Here is a 19,054-nt window from a genome sequence, read left to right on the forward strand (position 1 = left end):
CACAGATGCCCCGGGGAGGGACACGGGCTGTGAGCCCCAGCGAGCTGCAGCAGCTTGGGGGCATCGCTCCGAGGGACGCACACCGGCACAGCCAGCCAAAGCCCCCCTGCTCCGGGGACACATCGCTCTGGTGGGAAGCAGTCGGTGTCTACCCCGGGTCTGTGGGTCAGACGCCACTTTGCCCTCACCGCTCCTGCGCACGGGTTCTCGTGTTTTCTAATGCAACGGGTATTTTGCAAAGAAATCTGCTAAGCCTGGAGGGACCCGCAGAGAGCGATTCCCATTGCAGGGAATTTGCAGGCAAGTGGCCATCAACCGCAGACATTTAAACTTCCAGCCTCGTGCTGGGGTCATTTGCTTTATTATAACGAGCTGCAGTCCGGCCCTAAGCCTTTTGGGGCAGGGGTGCTCGGAGTGGCCAGGGCAGCTTGCTCGGGGGGGGGCTGCTGCCCCCACCGTGGGCCAGGATGTGTGGGGCAGGGATGCCCCAGAGACCTCCCGTGTCCCCATCCACACAGTCCCTGCCGAGAGCTGGGGTGGTGCTGCCGGAGCCCACTGCGCCTGCATGAGCGTTGCGAGGGAGGCAGCTCCTGCGCCTCAGCGAATGCAGCAACGCTGCCGCTGCCCAGCCCCACAGCACCTGCGTGGGGGGATGCGGGCGATGGAGGAGCAGCGGGAGCCCGTAACAGCACCAGGGGAGCCGGTGCCGTGCGGAGCCGCTGGTGAGGGCAGGAGCCCTACGGTGCCTTCAGAGCTCACTTGGGAGGACCTTGCCCTAAGCTGGACATCTCTGCCTGGCTCTCCAAGGCCTCACCGCAAGCACAGCAGCATTTTCAGCCACTTCCTCAGCACCTAATGATCCATCGCTGGGATGAAATTTAGGGCAGGCGGTGAAGGTGACAAGAAATGCCCAAGCTGCTGAGAGCAAAGAGGAGAGGCCAGGTCTGAACGGACGTTCATTCCTCAGTGGATTAGGTTTTAAGCAGCGAGCAGCTGCTCTGCTCGACCGTGTCCAGGAGCTTCTCCTGCCCCAGACCCCATCGCCACCATCCCAGCCCCTCCGTTCATCAGCCCCGACACCCGGCTCTCCTCTTGCCACCTTCAAGGATCCCCATGGTGGCTCCAGTTGCAACAAGGACCCTCAACGGCGGCAGCTGCCCTCCCACAGGACAGACACGCTCCATCCATCGCGGCCTCGCACCACGCTGGAAACAGGCTCTGGAGCAGCGGGAGCACACAGGGACAGCAGCTCCCGAGCTGCTCTCAGCAGAACTGGTGCCACTGGTCGGCACCTCGCTCCCCGGCACAGCGTTACCACCATGGCGTCCCCCACGCTGGTGTTTTCCTGGGCTGAGCACCTCACCAGCACCGCCCTCCGCTGCTCTCCCAGCTGCCCAGACATGACGGCAAATTTGTGAGCTGCCAAGAGAACTTCTTCTGCGTGAAACACCAAGGAACATAACCCCAGCCTCTGCCCGCCGGCGAGCCCGGCTGCCCGCGATGGGAAGCTGCCTTGCAATGTTTATCCTAACAGTCATTTTATTTTAATGTCAGGGGTTGAAATCCTGTCTCTGGGTTTTGCTGAGGCCTTTGATCTCCGTTTCTTCTCCTCTTCCAGTTTTTTAGCAACACCCCCAGGTGAGCCTGCGTGCTCCTGGCTGATCCCGCGCTGCCTGCATCCCGCCTGGCTGGGCAGCCCCTGCTCCGGCCCTGCACGTCCTGCAAACCCCTCTGCTGTAACACGCCAGGGAAAACAGCTTCACCCCCAAAGCCGCATTTCCTTCGGTGTGAGCATTTAGGGGGTGACCCCAGAGCCTGGCTCTCAGCCCCCAACAGTGCAAGACCCCAGTGGGGGCACCCCCAGCTGCACCAGCCTCCCCCATCCACTGCAAATTCTCCTGGCATGACCATTCCTCGGCTGTCACCGCTCCCCGTCCCGGCGGGTTGGTCACAGCCCTTGGGACCACATTAGCCACGTGCCTCTGCCCAGTGGTGTTGGCTGCAGGTGATGGGGACCTGCCCCAGAGTGGTGCTGGGGGCCAGGCAGGTGCTGTGCTGCCAGTGGGGTCCGGGCACGGGGTCCCCCCACCGCCGTGTCACTGAGCCGGCCGCTGCACCGCTTCTGGGGTTAGCAGGGGGAAAATATTGTTTATGCTTCTCTAATATCTGCCTTCTGTTTTGCATTTGCCATTGCTTCAAAGATAGGGAGCCGCCTCTGCCAAGATTCCTGAGGAGATATCCTCAGCAATGCCGACCACGCTCCCCACCGCACTCAAAGAAAACAAATGTCAGGCCAAGGATTGATATGAAATAGTTTAAAAATGAGAAAAAGCTGCCTTAGAGCTAGGTTTACATTAAAATAAATTTCAGGAGCGGGAGCCTGGGCTGCGTCCCTCGCCGGCAGGCGGGCGGCAGGGGCGCGGGGGGATAGGGTTACCTGCCGGGGCTGTGCCGCAGCCCTGCCCGCACCACCGCTGCCCTCGCCTCGGTGGCACGTGGCACGTGGCCCAGCACCTGCCGCTCCCTGCCCGCGCCCTGGGGGCTGCCCGGGGTGAGAAGCTGCCCCCCAGGGACAGCGGGGCAGCAGGGGGTCCCAGGCCCCAGTTCTGCCCCCTGGCACCCCTCCGGGCAGCACTGGCACAGTGACCCTCCCTGCCCCATTTGCTCAGCAAACCCCCCCCGGGGTGGTCGCTCCCCTCCGAGCCACCCCCACCCCTGCCTGGGATGCACAGAGCATCCCGCCGGGGACCGGTACCTGCGGGGTGTTGGGTGGGCAGCGGCAGAGCCCAGCGAGCTGCGGGGCGGCAGGGAGGAGGAGTGGGGGCTGCACCCCTCCAGCTGCGGGGCCCCTCGCCGTGCCCGGGGGGGTGATTGACAAGCCCAGCCTTGGGTCGGGGCAGTCAGGGGGTTAAAGCACGTGGCTTTGCTGTGCTCACAATTAGCCCAGTGAAGAAAATGAATGGTGGCTTCTCTCTGGATGGTGGGGGCTCCTGGCAGGACCCTCGTCCCCCACTGCCCCACAGCCAGAACCCTCCCATCCTGCTGCCCTGAGCACCCCATCCTTGTCCCCACCCTTGTTCCCATCCCTGTTCCTGCCCTCACCCCCATTCCCTGCTGCCCCCGGGGCCGTGCACCGGAGCTTTTCTGGCACAGCAGCAGCACCAGAGCTGCTCACACATATTCACACCCCAGCGACGGGATGGAGCACACGCTTTTCAGGCAGCATTTTAGTTTATTTAATTTAATTTAATTTATGTGAGCTGATGCGAGATCCCAGCAAGCCTGAGGTGTTCACTGGAAACTCTGACAAGACGCTACCACAAACCACGCTCCCGCCGCCCGGCCGGCGCTGGCCCCGCTGCCGGCTTGGATTTCAGGTTTTCCTCCGCACGCTGTAATGCCCTGGATTTCAGGTTTTCCTCCGCACTCTGAACACCCATTCCAGTTTGACCAGCACCACGGTGGGTGCCCAGCGAGGCTGCGCTCCCAGGGCTCCGCAGCACTGCGGGGCTCCGTGCACTGATCCCACTGCGGGCAGCCCCCGCGCTGCTCCCCAGCACGTGCCTTTCCGTTGGGACGGACACGGGTTGTGTAAAACCAGGCTGATTTTTTCCCAGAATATTGTTTGGAAAAAATTTGTCTGACACTGTCACAAGATGTTTCAACATCACTGAATCAGCTGCTTTGATTTTTTCAATTTGTTTTGTTGGTTTTTTTTTTTTTAAGTTTCCACATTTCCTTTGTCTTGGAGCCGAAAGCCTCACAGGGAATTCCAGCAGCCCTGCTTTCCTGAGGATTACACCAAAACTCCCATTCCCCCAAACCCTGTGGCAAAGCGAGTCCCACGGGGCAGCTCTGCTCCCCTCCTCTCCCGGAGTTCCCGGGTCTTGCCCAGCTGGGTGCTGCATCCCAGGGGACACAGGAGCTGTTCACCATCCCCACGTGCACCATCTCGATTTGTCATAAACAAAGAGCTGTCAGCCTCAACTAACACAGTGTGCCGCTACCTGAAGCCACAATCTTATTGCCAGGCGCCTAATTTCCAGTGCAATTGAGTATCTCATTTAATTTGCATTAACAGGTTCCAGATCCCCCTCACCTGCACCTGGCTGGACCCCTGCGCCCAGAAACCAGGTTCATCTCCCACTGCTTCTGCTTCTCCTGACGCGGCACCATCCGGCACCACCGCCCTGCCCGAAGGCACACGGTGCCCTGCGGAGCAGCTGGACCCAGACCGCGCCAGGGCAGCCCAGAAGAAAATGGGATGGATTCCCTGTGCCCCAGACCATCCCAGGGGAAAACCAGCTTCTGGAGCCAGGTGGGTAGAGCAGCCGGGACAGCGCTGGGAGCGAGGTGGCTGGGAAAGGCATGGAGGAGCCAGTGACCTTCCCGGGCTGGGGAGCACCATGGCCAGCCCTGCCTCGCCACCGGGCACAGAGCATTTTGCCTTGGCATCGACCCTTGGCCGAGCAAAACTGGGGACCCAGAGTTCAAGCACCAGTGGAAATCAGTGCAAAATATACAGAATATTACCTTAGTGGAACAATTATTTCTCTTAAAGACACCAGCCCTCGGACAGGCAGGCAGCTGGCAGCGCTCAGGGCTGTCCCTGTGTCCCTGCAGTCTCCCAGGGACATGTTTTGCTGGAGGATGGGACGGAGCCTGACGTGGTGACGGTGCAGGACCATGCTCCATCCCAGGAACACCGGGGTGCAAAACTGGAGACCAACCCGGGGGGGCTGGGGAGGGCTGTGCTGTGGCCAGCTGAGCCGGGTGCTGAGCCGAGGCCAGGGGATGCACTTATTACAAAACCTTTTGTTTAGGCTTCAAGCTGGAAAAACACTCAGCTCCTCTTTTCCAGGCAGAGTTTTCCTCCGGGCTGTGTCATGTGGGAACCTCCCTCCATCCCTGCTCAGGACCCACTCCCCAAAGAGGGGCTCATCCTGCCCAAGACCATGCGGGCCAAAAGCTGCATGGCACTGAGGCCACTGAGGACTCCCCACTTCTACACAGGGGTACCCCCTTGTCTGGGCACAGGTGCTGCAAGGCTGCTGTGGCACTCAGGAGGGGACTGGCACCCGTTCCTGCACCCAAGGGACCCCAATGCTGATCTTCATTTTCCCCCCATGCTGAGGAGCAGACCTGATACGGGGCACAGACCCAGACCCCAGGCGCAGACCCAGACCCAGGGAGCAGACCCAGACCCCAGGTGCAGACCCAGACCCAGGGAGCAGACCCAGACCCGGGGCACAGACCCCGACCCCAGGCACAGACCCAGACTCGGGGAGCAGATCCAGACCCCAGGTGCAGATCCAGACCCAGGGCTGGCGCTGGCACGTTGCTGCCTTCTAGGAAATGGCAGGCGCGTAGCAGCCCCGGCTGAAGCGAGTGCTGGGCATCTGCTGCGGGCACTGCGCTGCCGTACTCGCCTGGAATTTATGAGCCTTCACATGTGGCAATGAAACATGGCGAAAAAATTAAATCGACCTATTCATCCCATTTTTCTAGGAGATAATTATTAAAAAAGATCATGAAACAAAACCAGAAAAGAAACGCAAGAAACCCTTCAGCCTTCAGCCTGGGAGCTATTGTGTGGGAACGGAGCGGAAAAAGGCTCTGCGGGCACCGGCCAGGCTGGGGTGGCACAGGGGGGGCAGCGGGCGATACCCCCCGATCCCTGCCCAGGGAGGGGTGACAGCCCCCCGCCAGGCTCACCGCAGGAGGGACAGCGTGTGCCCCAAAGCTCCCCAGCCTCACCGCTGCTATGGAAATAACAGGAATAAGCAGAGCCAGCCTGCAATGGCAGGGAAGTCCCGGAGAGACGGGGGGATCCAGAGGATCCCACCCCATCCCCAGCCGCCTGGCCAGGGCTCAGCCAGTCCCCGGCACGCCTACGGTGGCTGGGCTGCCAGGAGCCTTCCTGCACAAGCCCACGGACATTTTCCACCTCATTTACAGCAAGAGCATTAAAACGCTGTTTTCCGAAGGCACAGCACATTGAAATGCCAGGCCCTGGGTGGAATTTGGCGGGGGCCTGGTGGGAGGATGGCTCTGGCCACGGCTGGGTGCCGGGAACCCTGCTGTCTGCGCTGGCCCTTGGCACGCAGCTGCTGGCCCCCAAGGGAGGCACCGGGGTCTGTGAGGCCACCGCTGCCTCCGTCCCTCCCAGCACGCTGCAGGCAGCGCTGAGTGGAGGCGGCCGGCGCGAGGAGCCCTGGATGGGGTCCTGCCCCTGCGCTTGGCTCCCGGCACCGTCTCCTGCCCACTGCCGGGCTCCTTTTGTCGGGATGTTACAGCTGCCCCTTCCCACGGCCCCCACTGGGCTCTGCCAGGGTCAGACCATGGCCCTGGTGAGCCAGGCTTCCTCCGACGGCAAAAAGCAAATGCCACGCAAGGCCAACATCCCACAGCCTCTGCCCATCTCTGCCCGCAGCAGGCCAGCGCTGCAGCAAAAACACAGCGAAGCCGTAAGGCCAGAGCTCTCCTCCCAGCTCTCCTCTGTCAACCAGCGCTGGCCAAGGGGCCGCTTCACGGCACCCCCTCCGTGTGGTGCGCCACACACACCGTGCCCCAGGGATGCTCTGCTCCCCTTGCAAGAACGCAGCATCCTGAACCCAGCCTCTGCAGCAAACCCATCCCCAAGCATGGCTAGCACCTGCTGCCCACCCCTGGGGCATCCCTCCTCGCTGGGGGACAGCCAGCTCTGGGGGACACGTCCCACTGGAGGCTGGTGGGAGCTGGGACACATCCTGGCCAGCCGGGGCAGCCTGTCCCGGTGCTGCAGGAGTGGCTGTTGTGAGCCTGGCTGGGGAGGGAGATGGAGGGGCTGTGGCGTGAGGACAGCCAGGATGGGAGCTGGGGAGTGGGGGGAGCCCTGCTCCCACACCCAGCCCCGGGGCTGCCTCTGCCAACATCCCGGCCACGCGCGCCTTGGCGGGGCAGCAGGGCTATTTCAGGAGCTTTCAGCACCACCCAGAGAGGTGTCCGATGCCTTTATTTATAAACCCACTGGCTCCTGCCCAGCTCCAGCCGGCTTGCATGCAGGAAGAAGCCCAATGGAGCCAACACAAACAGAGCCAGCAGCATCCCCGCACGGCAGGAGGTAACGCCAAGCAGGCCAAGGATGCTCCGACTGCACCGCCCAGCCCTGGGCTGCCCGGCAGGATGGACATCCCTTGGCACTGCGGAGCCAGGGCCAGGCTTCCACAGCACAAGGCTGCCATGCCATCTGCCCGGACCCGCGGCAGCCTGGGCACGCGTGGGGGGCTGCCGGCGGGACCCTGTGTGCTGCCCCCAGCGCCAGGGCTGCCGCTCAGTGCCAGGGATGTGCGGCTGTGGCACAGAAGTGCCCATGTCCTGCTTGGGGTCTGCAGAGCCGCTGCGGGCACCTGCTGTTGCTGTGAGACCCTGATGCTGCGGCTGCCCCTCTGCTTCCCACCCTGCTCCCAACGCACTCACTGGGACGGTCGGCCCCGCTCATGGACAGTGTGCTCCCCAGGGGTGCTGCAGGGGAAAAACCTTAAATACCAGCTGGGGCTGGGGCCAGAGCCCTTGTGGCAAGGGCAGAGAGGGATGCAAACTCCCACAGCTCCTGCCGAGTGTGAGGGTCCAGCCCCATCCGAGGGGGCAAAAGGGCTGCCCCATGGATGGGCTCCAGCACTGGCTCTGGTTCCCAGCAGTGCGGCAACAATTGGGTTATTGTCAACATGCCGCCAGGGACATGAGTGTGCCGAAGAATTCAACAAACCCGGTACTTTCCGCTTGTCCCACTCAACTTCCCAGCCCAGGCTAATCCCGTAAGATGCTCCGTCAGCACAGCTGCGGCTCCACAGCCTGCAGGGAGGGACGGCAGCTCCCGGCCCCCCATCTCCCCCAGGCACTGTCTGCGGGCAAAGGTGCTGCTGTAACGCAGCCCCATCAGCTCCCATCGGGATCGAGGTGGGTGCAGACAAAGGCACCATGAGCGCCGGCTCCAGCCACCTCGGGAACTCAGCTAATGGGGTCCATTTGCTGGGTAGTTCTTGGAATAACAAATTGTATCATCCAAAAAAGCAAAACCACAAAAGGGGATCAGCTTGCAGCCTGGCTCACAAAAGCCCCTTGTCTGGAGGCCCCCCGCGCCCCCCAATCTCCCGGAGAAAACTCAATTTAACCAAAATAAACAGCGCGCCCAGCCCTGCGCTCTCACGCTCTCCCCAGCAAACCGCGGAGCGACGTGGCTCAACCCGATACCGCGGCTGGCAAACTCCATCGCCCGGCTCGCCGCACCCGGGGCATCCCACCGGCCTTGGCTGTTTGGCTGTGCCATGCCACACTGTGCCGGAACGCTGCTGACCTCTCGTTCTCAAGAGCTTCATCTAGCCAGTAAAAACCAGCAAAAACATACCGCTCAAAGCTGGCCGGTGCCCGGAGGGCTCTGCGCACAGTGCAGACCCCTTGCTGCAGCCCGGGGGGCTGCCGGCTCACCCTGCACTATTGCAAACCCCATCTCCTGTTCCCTCCAGGACAGCAGCGAGCACGAACGCAAAGGGCAGCCCCGGCTCCAGCGGGGCTTGCACGGGAGCGGGGAAGAGCGAGCCACGGACTTCCCTGCAAGCAGGATGAAAGATGAGGCTTGACACCTGCTAAACCTTCTAATCCTCCTCTCGTTCACCACTATCAGCTCTCCAGCAGGCTCAGAGCCCACCAGCCAGGTGGGAGGCTGGGATTTATAGCAAAGGAGCCTCTCTGGAAGCGCCGGTGAGCGCGGCAGGGAGCGATCCAGCCAGCAGCAGGGCCAGCCAGATGGACACATCGGCTGCCTCTGGGCTGTAACTCCCATGGGCATGTCCCACGCCTGCACTCGCAGCCGGACCCCCGCGGGGACCCCCGAGGTCGCCGGGGAAGCACACCCAAGGTTGCAAGTGCCCATCTGCACCCTGAGAGGGCACATTACATGAGACACCCACCTGGGTCCTGTCCTGGGAGGCTGCAGCAGGGGGAAATGGCTGAAGGGAGCAGTTATACCCCTCTCCAGTCAGGCTGCACTCCAGAATAATGGGATCTGGGGGCCTGTTCCTCCAGCTGGGACTGGACTGCAGGGAGCAAACCCCACCCCGTGCCAAGGGCCCGCCAGCAGCCCGCCGCGCAGGGGTCTTGCCGTGGGGCAGGTGCCCTCTGCCATGCCTCCAGCAGCCCCGCAATGAGATGGACAGAGGCTCGCTCCTCTCCCAGCCCCGGCCTTCACACCTTCACGTGCAGGGCAGGAGCCCCCATCCCGGAGCACCGCTCCAGCCCCCAGCACTGGTCAGGCACCCCCCAGCCCCAAAACTCACTTGAATTATTTGCACTCTGTCACCTGAGCAAGTCTGCTTGTGCTTCAGGCCAGGTTTCATCCCTGGACCAGCCGCCACCAGCCAGGGGACTCAAACAGACGATTTGGGATGCCCCATCCCGCCCGTGCAGGATGCCACGGCCCCGCGACATGCAGGCACTGGGCTGGGAAACGGCCACGCTGGCATCCGCCTGACCTCCCACATCCCCTGGGAGTGCAGGACCGGGGGGAGCTGCCGGAGCCCCCAGCGCCGCTGCCTCCAAGACAGTCACCCCGGCATCTCCCTGCTTCCCAGCTGGATGCCCAGGGTGAGCCGGACCACAGGCGACCCTGCCGTCACGGCTCATCTGCCGTGGGTAATTCGCTGCCTGCCCGGCAGCGCTCTCACTGCATTCCTGCTGTAAGTACCGTGGATTTGCTGTGCTTTATGAAAAACGAAAAGAATGTTTTAAATGAAATTAATTCTTACAAACCCAAGATTTCATAAAAGCGCTGCCTGGGCACGGTTTGGCACGGGTCTGCTCTTGTTCGCTCTATTGGCCTTGCCCTGGGGGGAGGAAAATATCGGTCTTGGTGTAAAATAATTACAAACTCATTGTATAGCTCTGCTTATAACTGCTCGGAAGGAGCTCTGGGGTCTCGTCCTAGCTCATAGTTTATGTTCAGCAATAACATCACACGTGGTCTTTAACAAACAGCTATGGGAGAACACGTAATGGAAAAAAGCATCAGTGGACGTGCCGAGCAGCATCAAACGCAGCCTGGCCGGAGGAGCGGTGCCGGACACCTGAGCATCTCACGCTGGGGCCGTGACACATGAGCTGGCACTTCCCAGCCAGCGTGGCGCGGCACGGTGCAGTGTTTGGCATGGACAAGGTCCACTTGCGGCATGGACTTTTCTGTGCTGGCGGTGGGAAGGAGCAAGAGGAGGTTCGGGAAGCGGGCACGGAGCCGCTGGTGCTCGGCGCAGCCCCACCAGCTTCCTCTGGAAGCAGACAGGGGAACTCATGCAACGCTGCCTGGCTCTCCCTTTCATCTTTACTTTAAAAAGCCACTAAATTAAAACCACAAAGCCACCCGAGCCCTGAAGCGACTCTGCTGTCCCGCTGGCCCCTGCGCCAGGGGATGCTCGGCGGGACACGGTGCTCGCTGCAGGCAGAGCAGCTCACAGCCACCCTGACCTCGTTCTTTACGTAACACAAAGCGCTATTTTCATCTGTTCAGGCACTGCCCAAGAGCTAGCAGCTGAGACTCCCCCAGCGGGACCCTCAGAGGTCCACGGGCAAACAGCAGACACCGGGCCCCCCGTGCCACCATGGCCAGGGGGATGCCCCAGCCCCAGCTGTGCCCAAGATGCCAGGCCGTGGCTGGTTTGGGGTCTGCTCTCCGTGCCTGCGCTGCTCACCCTGGGGGACTGTGGTCTCTGCCCACCCAGCTGCAGTGGGCAGGTATCAGCCTGACCTCTTCGGGGCCCAAAGCATCTGAAATTAAAGGCAAAGAAAAGACAAAAGTATCGCCGCTGTAATCCAAACCCAGGACCTCTGGGATCTGCCCGTGGGTTGTGAGTGCCAGACTGGCAATATCAGGAAATATGAAGAAATAGCAATAAAAGTAGGCTTGTTTCTCTCCGCTGGCTGGCTGGCTTACAGGACACTGGAGCAGCTGAGAAATACCTTTCTGCAGTCACTGACAATACATGTTTGAGGCTGAAAATATGCTTCTCTGGCAAAAGCCCACATATTTAACCCTGGTGGGCACCAGCAGCTCGCCCTGCGGGTCCGGGAGCAGGGCTCTGAGGGGAGCAGCGGGACCTGACAGCCTCGCTGGGCACGCAGGCGCGGTGGGGATGCTGCTCCCAGCTGCTGACACCGAGCTGCTAAACCGTGAGCAGGATGCGAGGGCGATAAGTGGCAAGTGTTGAAATTAAAGCTACACTGAAAGTAAAGGAACTGTTGCAGCTCCCCTCCGCGCCAAGCCTTCCGTCGCCTTATCGGTGCTTCCCTGAAAAAGATGGCTGTGTTGTCCTGACATTAAATATTCTCTTTGCAACGATCTAGATCTCCTCCATTTCACTGGCAGCACCGGAATGCTCCAGCCCTGATGCACACCCTGGATTCACACTCTCACCCCTCAGAGCCGAACCTGGAGCAAAGCCAAAATCTCCAAAGAAAAAATGCAGCCAGAGCTTCCAAGTTTCGTGGTAAAACCACATGATTTTGATGGGAAGCCATAAATCAGTCCCAGGCTCTCTCAGCCTCTGGTAACTTCTTAAAACAAACCTGGGCTGAATTTTAGGACTTGTAATGAAATCTGAAAGCAGGTGAATTGGCCGCAGGGTGTAAGCATCACTGCAAGCCTTGTGCACGGAGCGGACTCGGCTGCTCTGGACAGCCCCGATCCTTGGCTGAACAGGCTCAGCTTTCCCTTAAAAACAGGGCACATCCAAAGCAACTTTCGCCTTTTGCACGCGTCAGGTTTGCATCTCTGCCCTTGGAGCCCCGAGTGCTGCTCCATCCCTGCAGCAGCGCGGAGACCTGCCTGGCCCGGGGCGGGGGGGCATGGAGAGAGCCCCGACAGCGGGTGCAGGGAGGGTTACAGCCTGGCAATGCAACGGGCAGGACCCATCTGCCCTGCCCTGTCTGCAACTTGGGCACAGGGGACTGAGCAGGGAAAGGGGTAAATCCTCGTGTGGCTGCAGGGATGGCAGCTACACGAGGTGGTCTGGCCGCAGGGTCTTGGGTTTCGGTACAAAACAAAGAGAAGGCTCTTATTTGGTTAATGTGCCTCTGAAGAAAGGCTGTATCCTTGTTTGCTCCCACTGCTGCATTGTCAGTAGATAAAGACAGGGGATAGATCTCATCTGATACAGGCAATATCATCTCATCCATCTGGATGGGGCTCTTTACAAGACCCTCCTTTAGAATTTAGATCCCTGGGAACTTGGAAGGCAGCAGTGAAACAAAACCCTCTGCAAGAACAATAAAGAGGCTCTCGGCGACAGCCAGAGAGATCTGTGGGGCAGGCACAGGCAGCGCTGTGAGGTCCCAGCAGTCCAGCCTTGCTGGGCTGTTCAGGTTTGCAGAAGTTTCCTGATTTGGGGGAATTCCTGGGGCCGCATCCTGCCCGGTGAAGGTAGAGCTTGTGTTGGGAGCACTGCACTTCAATGTATGAAATAGGGACTTAGGGGTTTTGGTGCAAAATACTGAAGCTGGGAAAGCCCTCGCCACCGCCTCTCTGCATCCACAGCAGGTGGACATCAAGGTCATTGTCTCCTTCCCTGGCTGCTCCTTGCCAAGCCCTGTCCTGGACAGAGGCGCCTGGAAGAGCCTCTGAGGACAAACATCTCCAGATGGGCCAGCAGGACGGGCTTGGCCCCAGGGAAGGTCGTGGAGACGAGACCCGGCTGCTCTGCAGATTTTGGCTGCAGTTTCTGCCTGTGATCTGCCGCTTCGCTCCGTGAACTCGGCTGACACCGGGGCCAGGGGCCATTCTGCAGCTAACAGGCTGAGGCTACGGCAGAAACACTCACGTAGCCACCTGCGGCTATTTTTTCTCCCACCTCATTTTTGTTAGCCCCTATCTCCCACCTGCAGCACCCCAGCCAAGCTCAGGAGCTCTGCAGGGAGGCAGCAGCCAGCAGGAACCATGGGGTCCCTGGTGGGATGCTCCTGCGAGGACGCGGGGCTACGGGGCAGAAGGTGGCTCTGGTGAAGGGTCCGGCTCCTGCAGCTCCTTGGGAGCAGTGGAGTGATGCCCGTGGGTGAGCCAGGCTCTGCAGAGCAGAGAGGAGCATCCCGCTGGCCACGGCAGCCCCTGTGCCCCCCTGACCCCCACACAGATGCTTCCCCGGTGTGCTGCCAGCCAGCCTGGAGAGCCCTGCGCGTTCACAGCCCATGCCCAGGGTTCTGCAGCCAGAGCAGCCAGATATGTGACTCAGGGACGGCTCCGGTGACAAGGGGAAAAGAAAAAGCAGTTTATTATGTCTGTGCTGGTGTCCAAATCGCCATGCACAGGAAGCAACATGCAGCTGAGCCCTGACCAGGAGGGGAGAGCCCAGGAGAGCCAGCGGCGGCGTGGGGCATCGCTGCCAGCTTCACCCGCTCCCGTGGGATTGCTGCAGGACACAGCCCGGCCTCCAGCAGCACCCAGCCCCTCTCCCCACAACATCCAGCACAGGGAAGCCCCTGCGTGTGGAGGGAGTGGGCAGGAGTCCATGCGCCTCTCCACCTTTGTTAAGGCAGTTAACTAGCCTCTCTAATTAGCCAGTGACTGAGCGCATGGGAGAGCGGGGAGGCTCGGAACCCAGTGCGTGCCCAATGGAGCTGATGGGAAAGGGCTGAGAGGGAGAAACAGGGGGAAGACAAATGCAATTCGGTGTCTTTTTATCCCTCCGCCTCCCTATTAGCTTTTATTGTCACAGACATTTTCTTCAGCGCAGGGCAATGGAAACTCTGCTCCTTCCCATGCTGCAGACAAGCCGAAATAGGAGAGAATGACAGAGGGAGTGTGTGAGGACGGGAAGGGACTGGCCCCGCACGCCCTCGCCACCGGGGTTAATGCCTTTTGCAGGTGCCATTACCCAAATCCCCTCGATCCACCATTCCCCCCGCTCACGAGGAGCCCGGCTGCTGCACGGGTGTGGGGCCCAGGGCCCACGGAGGCGGTTTTGACACTCACATCACAGATCCCAAGAGCAGATCCCAAGAGCCTCCCTGCAGAACATTAAAACCAGGCGTTTTTATCTCAACCTTCACAGGGAAGGCTGCACCGCCCGCCAGCAGCCAAGCGCTCGGATGCACCACGCAGCGCCTGCATCCCGTGATGGATCAGCTCTGAAAACAACACCCTGCTAATCTTCCTCCCCAGCAGCCATAAAACTGTCTTCCCAGTTCCTTCGGAGAGGATTTACAGTGGCTCAAAGTACCCTGGAGTGGCTGGCGGAGGCGAGAGCCCCCACGAGTGCTGGCCCCACACCTGGGGCGCATCCTGGCAGCGGGGCAATGCCCCCGCACCTCTCGGCCCCCAACCACTCGCTTGCTTTCCCCGCTCAAAAATAACGCTCCCCAACGGGGACCTGGCCGCCCCCCCAGAGCAGGTCAGTGCCCCCAGGGCCATGCCTGACCCTGGAGCCTCCCACCACGGTCCCAGCCCAGCTGCCCCAGGGTAGCACCCCACAAAAGGACAGGAGGGGAAGGGGTTTCTTGACGCAAAAAGGGGTACAACAGTGGCGGAGCAGCCGCCTGAGTGGCACCCGCTCCCGCTGGGTGCCTGAAGCCTGCCTGCAGCTCCTGCAAGGCTGGAATGCTGGCACAGCCTGTGCCCTCGCTCGGCGGGCTCATGTACCCCATGACAGGGGGCAGATGGAGCAGGGCTCTGCCCCGAGCAGGATAGCCTGCCTGTAGCTTTGGTCACAGCCTTGGCGACCACCCCACACGTGGTGAAACGCAAGGGGCAGCATCCCACCCAGCCACAGCTCAGCGGGACGCGGCTGCTTTCCAGCCCTGGGAGCTTGCTGGGGACATGATCCACCAGGGTCCAAACCCCTGTGGGGCTGAGTGCTGGGGGCTGCCCCGCGATCCCTGGCCAGGGCCTGTGCCAGGCCCCCCGGGGGTGAGAGAGCACCGAGAAGGGCTTCCAGCCGGGGCAGTGGGAGCAAGAGGGCTGCCCCCGCGCTCCCCCCGCGCCGTATCCAAGTGGGAAACTGAAAACCCAACACAAGGAGAACTGTGCTGAGCCCCTGCCAAGAGCCACGGACAGAAATATCCTTGATTTCACCAAGGTGTGAATAACTTTTGACACTTCTAGGGCTTATTGCCTTAAAAAAATCCCCCAGCAGTCCCCATTCACACTCCGCAGGACTGTGTTTCATATGAATGGAATATATGAATCACTGTAAAGAATTTAAATGCTTCCCTGTACAAAGAAATGCTCCCTCCCCGCCTCTGCTGTTGCGGCTGGGCTCCGCACAGCCTAAAACAAAGGCATGGCAGGAGATGGGGGCAAACCCCATCAACGACGTGCTGCCTCGGCTGGGTGACTCAGTGGCCAAGGGCACACCGAGCTGCTCATTCGTGCCAGCACAGCTTGGGCAAGAGCTGGGCACCCTCCACCACCCACTTCACCCCATAACCACCTCCGCTGGCCACAGCACCCCTGTTTTCCCAAATCCCGAGGAGCTCCTGACAGCTCCCTGGTTCACTTCTCCATGTGCCTCTCACATCCAGGCTCAGCTCCCACCCCAAACCCCATTTTTCATCTTGGAAGAAGCAAACACAGAAAAAGCCTGGATTTCCATTCCTCTGCCCAAACACACCAGGGCAGCCCCCTGCCCCGTTGCCAGGGGGGATTGGGTCAGCTGGGCTGACGGGAACCAGGCAATTCCTGCAAGGATCTGCCCCAGTTTTTAGCAGTTTGGGGGTTTGCTGCTTCTTTTCCCCTTGGGCAACAGGGCGAGGAGGAAAAATGTAACTAGAAGTGCAGGGCAGCCCTGCTGGGCTGCCGGCTGTGATGCCTCCCTGGGCATCGCCGCCCCAGCTCCACCGGGGCTCCCGGCTCCCGGTCAGTGCCCGGTGCCTCAGGTGGCAGAGGCAGAATCCCCGAGCCAGGCCCGGCACAGCCCCGGGAGCCCCCAACTCCCACTGCCCACTGCCCCTGCCCAGGGGGGCTCCCCTCGCCAGCCTCACCACCAGCTCAGTGCCCTAAATTCGTAGGATCCGGCTCTGAAAGGAGCAGCTTTGTTTCCCAGTGTCCCTCGCAGACGGATCAAAACTGCATTTTTACAGAAGCAATAAAAATCCCAGGAATTCACCGGCCTTATGATTTATTAAACATGTTCCTTATAGCAAAGCTGCCCATAGATGAGAAAATATCTCCAGTAGGTTATTGCCTCGCCTGGGGCTACCGTACAGGGGAAATCGTTCCTGGCTGATTGGGGATGTGCGAAGCCAGGGAACCTGGTAGATCAGGAGCCAATTAACAGCAGCACTCTTAAAAAATCCCAAATAAAATAAGCACCTTGTACTTCCCAAGGTGTTTGTAGAAGGAGCCACTGTGACCTGCCCCGGTACCCGCTGGGTGCAGATGTTTGCAGATGCGGGAAGGGACCGCGTCCCGGCGGGGCAGCGGGATGTGCCAGCCACGGCCATCCCAAAGGTCACGGGCGCTTCCCCCAGACCACTTCTGTTCTCCCAAACATTTCCTAACAGCGGGAAGCACGGGCTGGACGGTAGGACACGGCTGGACACGGCAAAGCCTGGGGGGAGGGTTGGCTGGGAGAGGGACGCGATGGGGAAGGAGGGATGGCAGAAGGGAAAAGCGAGGAAGGGGAGCATGCAGGCTGGGACGAGGCGCTTGGAAGCGTCCTTGCGGTATTCCCCCCGCATGGGGAAAAGCAATTAGTCCCGGGGACTCGTGACCGAGAGATCCGAGAGTTCCCGCGGCCGAGCGGGGAGCCCAGGTGAGCACGGGGGTGCGGGGGGAGCCGGGGGAGAGCCGGAGCCGGAGCCGGAGCCGCAGCCTTACCTCGGCGGAGCGCGGCGCGGGCGGGCACGGGCTGGCGCCGGCGGCAGCGGCCGAGACGGGCCGGGCCGGGCCGGGCCGGGCCCCCCCGCGGGGGCGGAGCCGGCTCGGCGGGGCGGTGCGGGGCGGTGCGGAGCTCTGCGGGCCGGGCCGGTGCGGTGCGGAGCTCTGCGGGCCGGGGCGGGGCGGTGCGGAGCTCGGCGGGCCGGGCCGGTGCGGTGCGGAGCTCGGCGGGCCGGGGCGGAGCGGGGCTGCGCCGGGCGCCGCGGGGGGATGCGGCGCGGGGCTGGAGGTGCGGAGCGCAGCGCGGGGCCGGGCCGGGCTGGGCTGGCTGTTGCGATTCCTTCCTTTTCCCTCCTTTTTTTTTTTTTTGCCCCCCCTTTTTTCTCCCCCACCCCCGCCGGCGGTCCCAGCCCCGCAGCGCTTCCCCGCCGCTCCGTCGCAGGGGCAGGCTGCGCGCAAAATAACTGACTAAAAGCGCGGCCCCCCCGACCCGCCGGTGGGGTGGGGTCAGGGGGCCCTGGGCCCCCTCCCCACAGGGGCACGGCACACCCCAGCACCCACCTGCCCTCGGTGGGTACCCAGTGCCCTGGGGATGCTGATGACAGTAATCCCAGCCACGGTGGTGGGAAAAGAGCCCCGCTTGGCTTGCAAAGTGCCCAGAGCCGGGTGCTGCCAGCCTCCACCACTGCTCTGGCACCCGGCGGGTTGGGGTTCAACCCTCTTCCCCCTTCTCAGCCCAGGGCTGGAGCAGCTCGCTCCCACGCTCCCCCAAACCCACCGCCCGTTCCCATTGTGAGCATGGGGCCCCGGAGCTGCTCCTGCTTTGCTGTGGTGGGGAGACTTCATCACCTCCAAAATCCTGCTGCCCTGAGTGGAAAAGTAGGGAAGTGTGGTGCCAGTGCAGCCAGCCCCTGTGCCCCTTGGTTCGGCACAGCTGCAAATCCTGCAGCGGGACAGAGCTGCACCGATCCCGTGGGAGCGGGGTGCCTGCAGCCCCCCCATCCCGCCTTTCCCCACCACCATGTGCTGCCCGTGCCCGTGGCGAGGGGTCCTGGTGTCCCGCTGGCAGCCGCGTGCCAGGCACAGCCGGGACACCGCCAGCACTGCCCAAGATGCTGGGGTGCACGGGCCGGGGGGTGCAGGGCCCCGGGGTGCCCCAGGAGGCAGATTAGGGTTGCTCAGGCAACGAGCAAGGAGAAAGCCCGTCTGGATGGAGGCCGCTGGGGCGCACAAGGGTGTTTGTTTTCTGTATTAAGCGCCTGAGCAAGGGAGGGGGGGGGCGGGCATCAGACGGCTAATCCCCCCTCAATGCCTTCCCTCTGCGAGCGGCCGCCGTGGCGCTGGACCCTGCTCCCAGGAATGCTGATGTGCTCTGGCCCGTGTGGGTGGACAAGGCTGGGGTCCCCTCGAGAAGGCAGGGCAGGGCTGGGGTCCCCTCTGCACCCCGAGCAGGCTGGGCTGGGGTCCCCTCTGTGCCCCAAGCAGTCAGGCCTGGGGTCCGCTCTGTGCCCTGAGCAGGCAGGGCTGGGGCTGGGGTCCCCTCCGCGCCCCGAGCAGGCAGGGCCGGGGGTCCCCCGCAGCTGGGCCCTGCCGCCCGCCATGGTGAGCAGCTCAGAGCAGCCTCAAGGCTGCTCCTGGCCACAGCTGAGCCCGGCTGACCCATGCACCTCATCACCTGCTGCTCAGGGACCGCGGCCCCAGCAGGATGGCACGTGGCAGAAACTGCTCTGCTGCCACCTCAGCCCCACAGCTGCCATGCCCTGGCAGTGCCAGCTCTCCTGCCCTCGCCTTTGTCCCGCCAGTGCTGGAGCATGGAAGGGGCTCCACCGGCACGGCACGGCACAGCACGGCACGGCACGCTCCTGCAGAAACGGACCAGCCTTGTTTCAGCGGAGCTCTCAGTGGCAAAGCATTTCCTCCGCACGCAGACTCATCAGCCAGCACAGACATTCCTCTGTCCCACAGAGCGAACCATCGGCTGCAGCCTCGCTCCGCGCTGGCCTCTCCCGCCTGTCATCACCCCCACGCCGCTCGCTCCTCCGAGGCCCCCGCGCCTGCCTCTTCGCCAGGATGGAGCCTGGGCTGCGGCCGTGCCGCCCTGGCTGTGCCAGCGCAGCTGCCCGGCTGTGCCCGGCCACGCACCCGCTCCTTCCCTCTGCCCAGCTGTGCCGGAGCACCGGGAGTGCTCGCTTCGCGCTCAGCGGTGTCCCCATGGTGCCA

General features: G+C 62.0%; 1 protein-coding gene across 1 annotated transcript in view; it reads right to left on the bottom strand.

Moving 5' to 3' along the window:
* Nucleotides 1-17,012, bottom strand: part of COL8A2 (collagen type VIII alpha 2 chain) — a 31,379-nt gene extending 14,367 nt beyond the window's left edge. Inside the window, exon 1 of the mRNA XM_056332438.1 lies at nucleotides 16,835-17,012. The gene's annotated coding sequence lies outside the window, so the exon portion shown is untranslated. The remainder of the gene's footprint in view (nucleotides 1-16,834) is intronic.
* Nucleotides 17,013-19,054: the final 2,042 nt, after the last annotated feature.

This window comes from Falco biarmicus, chromosome 3 (genome assembly GCF_023638135.1).
Source record: "Falco biarmicus isolate bFalBia1 chromosome 3, bFalBia1.pri, whole genome shotgun sequence".
Classification (NCBI taxonomy): domain Eukaryota; kingdom Metazoa; phylum Chordata; class Aves; order Falconiformes; family Falconidae; genus Falco; species Falco biarmicus.